We start from the raw sequence: 6,456 nt of genomic DNA, 5'->3' as shown, positions 1-6,456 counted from the left end.
GTTTGGATTACATTTGTGGAGTTTTGCTGTTTTTGTTTAGTTTGAGTTTTCGTACTCTGCCGCCGCTGTTGAACTTGGGGGGAAAAACTGTGCTGATTTAATAGCAAGAGTACGGGTTGGAAAAAACTGAATTTACTCGTGTTGTCGAGTGCAAGTATACGAAGACGCCATTACGGAGGCGTTTGTTATCTTCTTTCTTTGCTTTTCTTTTACTTTTTTTGTATTTTTTTTTTGGGGGGGGGGTGTTGTTGGTTTTATTTTGTTGTTGTTTTAGTTTTGTTTTGGGATTTAGTTTTGTGTGTGCGTGTTTTTGGGTGGTTTTGTTGTTGTTGCTTTTTGGTAATTTTTGTGTTTTGCGGGTTATTGCTATTTTGGGGGGAAGGGGGTGGGGGGTGTCAAATTTGACATTTGAAGTCAAAGGAACACGCGTGCGATTAATTGTACCACTGTTATGTTCATCTACTTTGAAGAAAGTAACACGATTAAAAAAAAAATGTTGTTGGCTCTTATGTTGTATTCTTTTTCTTGACTGACTGTGGTGAAAGGTGTTTTCGTCGCCAGAAACTGTGAAGAATGATTAAGTTGTTGTGAGAAGTAATCTCAAATCTTCAACACCGGCCCCGGTTGGATTCAGCGTGAACTGGATAGGACCCAGCTGCCCTTCGCACAGACAAACACATATTCACACAAAAGACACAGACACACTGAAAGACCGACTCACACACACATACACACACATACACACACACACACACACACACACACACACACACACACACACATCCTATCTCGTGCTCTTTCTCTGTACTCGGTCTCTCTCTCTCTCTCTCTCTCTCTCTCTCTCTCTCTCTCTCTCTCTCTCTCTCTCTCTCTCTCTCTCTCTCTCTCTCTCTCACACTGAGATTTTATGAATACAGGGATTTGCACCTTTGCTTTGGAAAATACGTCTTTGAGTTGCTCGTTTCCTTCAAACTTTTAAAACGCAATAATAATGTTGCTCTCTATGTCACATCTTATGAATGCCACCCCCCCCCCCCCCATCCCCTCTTCAAAAAAGTGACCAGTGTTATCATGTTGTGGTCTTACCATCAGCAAACAAAGGATGGGAGAGAAATCTGTTTTGTTTTCTGGTTGCCTGTTCCTTCGTGGTCTATATTTTGTATCAACTTCTGCGCAACAACTGACTTTCGAAATTCTTTTGAATTCTCTCCGAAAGATATGAATGACCTCAACCTCCTATTGTGTGAACTCAAGTTAGCCCAGAACGAATATGTTTATTCTAGTTGCCCAAAATGTGTGAAAGTAGATTAAGGGACGATGGTCGGTTGGGGGGGGGGGGGGAGAGGGGGGGGGGGGAGGGGGGGGAAGGGGGGGGAGGGGGGGGGGCCAAGCGGAGAGGGGGAAGGGGTGTGTAGGCAGGAGATCAGGGCACAAGAAGATTTTTGATTGTCCAAGCAATACAGTACACACTATGCATGGAAATCTGTGGCTTGACTGCTTTTAAAATAGATATATGAACAAACAAGACCGTGCGAAGTGTATATTTTCCTTTTATAACACACACACACATTCACACACACACACACACACACACACACACACACACACACACACACACACACATTCACACACACACACACACACACACACATTGCACACACACACACACACACACACATCACACACACACACACACACACACACACACACACACACACACACCGTGACTGGCACACACACACACGCACGCATACACACACACACACCGGCACACACACACACACACTATGCACACACACTGACGCGCGCGCACGCGTGTACAAACGCACGCGCACGCGCGCTCGTTTTGGAATACACTGATCTGCCTAACGGACATTTAAATTGAGGGGTTTTAATGGCTGTTAATGAGAGAGAATTAGTACTTCTAACGAATTTGTCCATGACTACTTACTACCACGACTTCTTCTTCTTCTTCTGCGTTCGATATTTATGGCCGTCATATCGTCAGATCGGTGGCTGCCATGAAGTCCGCAGTCTTCAGCTGTTCGGCAGCGGGTCCCCAGAGCTTGGTGAGTGCCAACGACTAAGTTTTACCATTGCACCACCGACAACGGCCCCCAAAATCCACAAACTGCATGGAACGCAGAGCACGTGCGATTTTTACGTAAGCGGCTATTGCCGAGCGCATGAGAGACCGGAGGGAGGAGCCAGGAGCCAATCAAAAGTCTTCGTGCATTTCCGCAGAGCCAATTTCGCCGGGGAGCGCAGCGGAAAAAGCCGATTCGCATCGTTCGTTGATCAAAGTGGTCGTGTTCAAACGTCGGCGCAATAGTCGTGATTGTAAGTTCTGTTTGCACATTTTCACCCGAACTGACCTTGCGGTCACGATGCACTTAGTGTTTTGACTCGCTGGTGTACTGAGGACAGCGAATAAATACTTGTCTATCTCTTGTAAGTTCTGTTTGCACACTGATTTTCACCCGAACCTTGCGGTCACGATGCACTTAGTGTTTTGACTCGCTGATGTACTGAGGACAGCGAATAAATACTTGTCTATCTCTGTCTCTGCCGTATCCCTGTCTCTGTCCGTCTGTCTGTCCGTCTGTCTGTCTGTCTGTCTGTCTGTCTGTCCGTCTGTCTATAGCTGCCTGTCTCTGTCTCTCTCTGTCTCTCTCTCTCTTATTCCCTTCCCTCCCCCTCTCTCTCTCTCTCTCTCTCTCTCTCTCTCTTATTCCCCTCTCTCTCTTATTCCCCTCTCTCTCTCTCTCTCTTCTCTCTCTTTCTCTCTCTCTCTCTCTCTCTCTCTCTCTCTCTCTCTCTCTCTCTCTCTCTCTCTCTCTCTCTCTCTTTCTCTCACTCTCTCTCACCCCCCGCGGCCCTCTCTCTCTCACTCACACGCACTCACTCCGAGTCAAGGGCGAGGGCTGGATGTAAAGAAGCACCTGTTTGCTTGTGCCATTAGCCAAGCTCTTAAAATGAGTTATCTTATCTAATCTTATCGTATTACTCCTTTTTACATTTAGTCAAGTTTTGACTAAATGTTTTAACATAGAGGGGGGAATCGAGACGAGGGTTGTGGTGTATGTGTGTGTGTGTGTGTGTGTGTGTGTGTGTGTGTGTGTGTGTCTGTGTCTGTGTGTGTGTGTGTGTGTGTGTAGAGCGATTCAGAGTAAACTACTGGACCGATCTTTATGAAATTTTTCATAAGAGTTCCTGGGTATGATATCCCTAGACGTTTTTGTCATTTTTTCGATAAATGTCTTTGATGACGTCATATCCGGCATTTTGTAAAAGTTGAGGCGGCACTGTCACATCCTCATTTTTTAATCAAATTGATTGAAATTTTGGCCAAAGAATCTTCGACGAAGGCCGGACTTTTGTATTGCATTTCAGCTTGGAAGCATAAACATTAATTAATGACTTTGGTCATTAAAAATTTGAAAATTGTAATTAAAATTATGTTTTTATAAAACGATCCAACATTACGTTTATCGTATTCTTCATCATTTCATGATTCAAAAAACATATAAATATTTTATATTCGGATTAAAAACAAGCTCTGAAAATTAAAAATATAAAAATTATGATTAAAATTAAATTTCCGAAATCGATTTAAAAACAATTTCCGTTCCTGATTCCAAAAACATATAGATATGATATGTTTGGATTAAAAACACGTTCAGATAGTTAAAAAGAATAGAAATATAGAAAAGCGTGCTATCGTCCTCAGCGCAACCGCTACCGCGCTTTTCTGGATTGTTAATTTCACTGCCTTTGCCACGAGCGGTGGACAGACGATGCTACGAGTGTACGGTCTTGCGGAAAAAATGCAATGCGTTCAGTTTCATTCTGTGAGTTCGACTGAGCTTGACTAAATGTTGTAATTTCGCCTTACGCGACTTGTTTTTTTATTGAGTTTATCCATTTTCCCGTCTACGTCCCCGCCCATGTGTGCCACTTGTGTAACTGCCCGAGTGTATTCAGTTACGGGTGGAATGTGTGTCAGTACGGGTATGGGTCGCCACCCGGGTCAGAGAGGCAGGCGGGCGCAAACCGGGTGCTGTTTAGATAGCCTTTTTTGTGGATCATCAGGAACTGCAAATATGTTGGCACGTATTGACATACATTGAGACTGCCTGGGGGCGTGAAGGTATCCTTGGCACAAAGGGTCAAAAATCCAAAAAATAAGGCCTTAAAAAAATAAGGCCTTATTTCTGGAAATAAGCCCATATTTTTTTGAATTAAGTCCTTATTTCTAAAATAAGGCCTTATTTTCCATAATTAAGGCCTTATTTTAGAAATAAGGCCTTAAATATTTACAGCCATAAGGAAATAAGGGCATAATGAAATAAGGCCTTAATTCTGTTAAGGCCTTACTGAAATAAGGCCTTATTTCTGTTATGACCTTAAAAAAATAAGCCCTTATGCCCTTATTTTTTTAAGCCCTTATTTTTGTATGCCCTTATTTTTATTAAGGCCTTACAGAAATAAGGCCTTATTTCTCGTAAGGCCTTTTTTTTAAACCCATATTTTTTTAAGGCCTTAAGGAATTCGAAATAAGGCCTTAATTTGGAAATAAGGCCTTATTTGTTGGATATAAGGGCTTATTTCCAGAAATAAGGCCTTATTTCCTTAAGGCCTTATTTTTTGGATTTTTGACCCTTTGTGCCAAGGATATGAAGGCTTGAAGTTTAGATAGACCCACAGACAGTACATGACAAGGTTTGTCGTATGTCATAACAGAACAAAGTTCTTGATTAAAAGTTAAATGTGAAACAATCTGATACTGGCCATTGGAAAAGTAGTAGACGGTAATTAACGTAAGAGCGCAATTACGATATCATAATCAACACAAAAATGACTAAAATGTAAGCTTATTCACGGTTACGACAAAAGGTCCTTTACAAATTTATTAAATTGACTGCATATGTCACACCCATTCTGATAAGCATCGCTCCACGGCTATTGCCAGTTGTCTCTCTGACCGGACGCTACAGTCTTACGCAAATCTATCAAAACAAAAATACAGAGTAATCTCCCATTATGTTTTTCGCGAGCACTGATCTATAAATTTGAGATCAGTGTTCGCGAGACGAAAATGATTGCAGATTGGCCGACTTCGACAGTGATCTCCGTTCTGTTCTTCACAGTTATGATAAAGACATAGTTCTAAGGTCAAAACAAGTCGAAATTTTGGGACTGCTGCCGGAAGGAGACCGTAATATATGGTTTCATCACTGTTAACTGGTTACAGAAAAAATCGTCTGCTCCAGTGAGCGCCGAAACCAAACGGTTGATTATCACGTGACACTTTTGCCATATTTAGAGTTGTTTGCACAGTAAATACAGCCGCGAAAAATAGCTCGCTTAAAACTGTCTTACATATCAATTCCTTTGCAATTTAAAAATTACAAAACAACATGAAAAATCAAAAAGCTCTAAATATGTAAAACAAGTGTTGACCTTAACGGGGTCAAGAAGCCGCCCTTGGTAATATGGGGGTGGGACACGGAGACAGACAGACAAACAGACAGAGGGAGGGAGATTTTTTTTCAAATGAATAAATTATAATTAAAAAAAATTAAGTAAATAAATAAATTTTAGAAAGAACTAATTTAAAAAAAATTTAATTAATAATTAATAAATAACAAAAATTTTAATTGACCGAGCTCTTTATATGTGGTGACATGGTAGACAAACAAATACCTGAAACCCGGACAAACAGGCAGAGCAAATCCAGTAAGCACCCTTTACAAGGCGGCTTAATAATCCAACGCATGTTCGCATGCTGTCACTGTCAGTGATAGAACGTGACCCGAAGGGAAGTAACTCATTACCGCCTCTTTCCAAAGTAAATGACGTACACACTTTTGCGTCACTTAACCTTCACAGTACCAATGATATTACTCATGAACGGCCCATACTTTCTAAAGAAATATTCAACATAAAAAGTATCCTTCTACACAACCCACGCCATCCAAATAGAAATAAACAAAGTAAAATGCCTTCTTTAATTCAAAAGTGGGTCGTCCACAACCCACCACATATAGACTGTGTAGTTCAAATGACGTCACTATTAATTTGTTTATTTACGGAATAATTCTTCAAAAATCGGTCGTTATGAAGGATTTATGGTGTTTGAGATTTACATGAAGTCTCGATCAAAAATCCATGTCCCACCCCATATTACCAAGGGCGGGTTTCTTGGCACCGTTAAGGTCAACACTTGTTTTTGTCATGCTGTGATAGAACGAGACTCGAAGGGAAGTAACTCGGGGTTCTGGGTGCGGGAATTCCCGCAAACGTATGAGTCTGTCAGTGGGTTTCGTCCCCTGGCTCGGTTTGTAAAAGCGTTAAAAGCTAATATCTTCCGTTTGACTACCGTTAGGAATGTAATTTATTGCATACACCCGTCTAACCCTATTCCTAACAATTTCAAGAAATTTGAGCTTAATT

General features: G+C 41.4%; 1 long non-coding RNA gene across 1 annotated transcript in view; it reads left to right on the top strand.

The window, feature by feature from the left end:
- LOC138975505 (uncharacterized) overlaps positions 1–6,456 on the top strand; it is a 168,588-nt gene that overhangs the window by 55,355 nt on the left and 106,777 nt on the right. The gene's annotated exons all lie outside the window — the stretch shown is intronic.

The sequence above is a fragment of the Littorina saxatilis genome, linkage group LG9 (assembly GCF_037325665.1).
Source record: "Littorina saxatilis isolate snail1 linkage group LG9, US_GU_Lsax_2.0, whole genome shotgun sequence".
Classification (NCBI taxonomy): Eukaryota; Metazoa; Mollusca; class Gastropoda; order Littorinimorpha; family Littorinidae; genus Littorina; species Littorina saxatilis.
The sequence above is the reverse complement of the archived record's forward strand: the minus strand, read 5'-3'. Positions and strand labels throughout refer to the sequence as shown.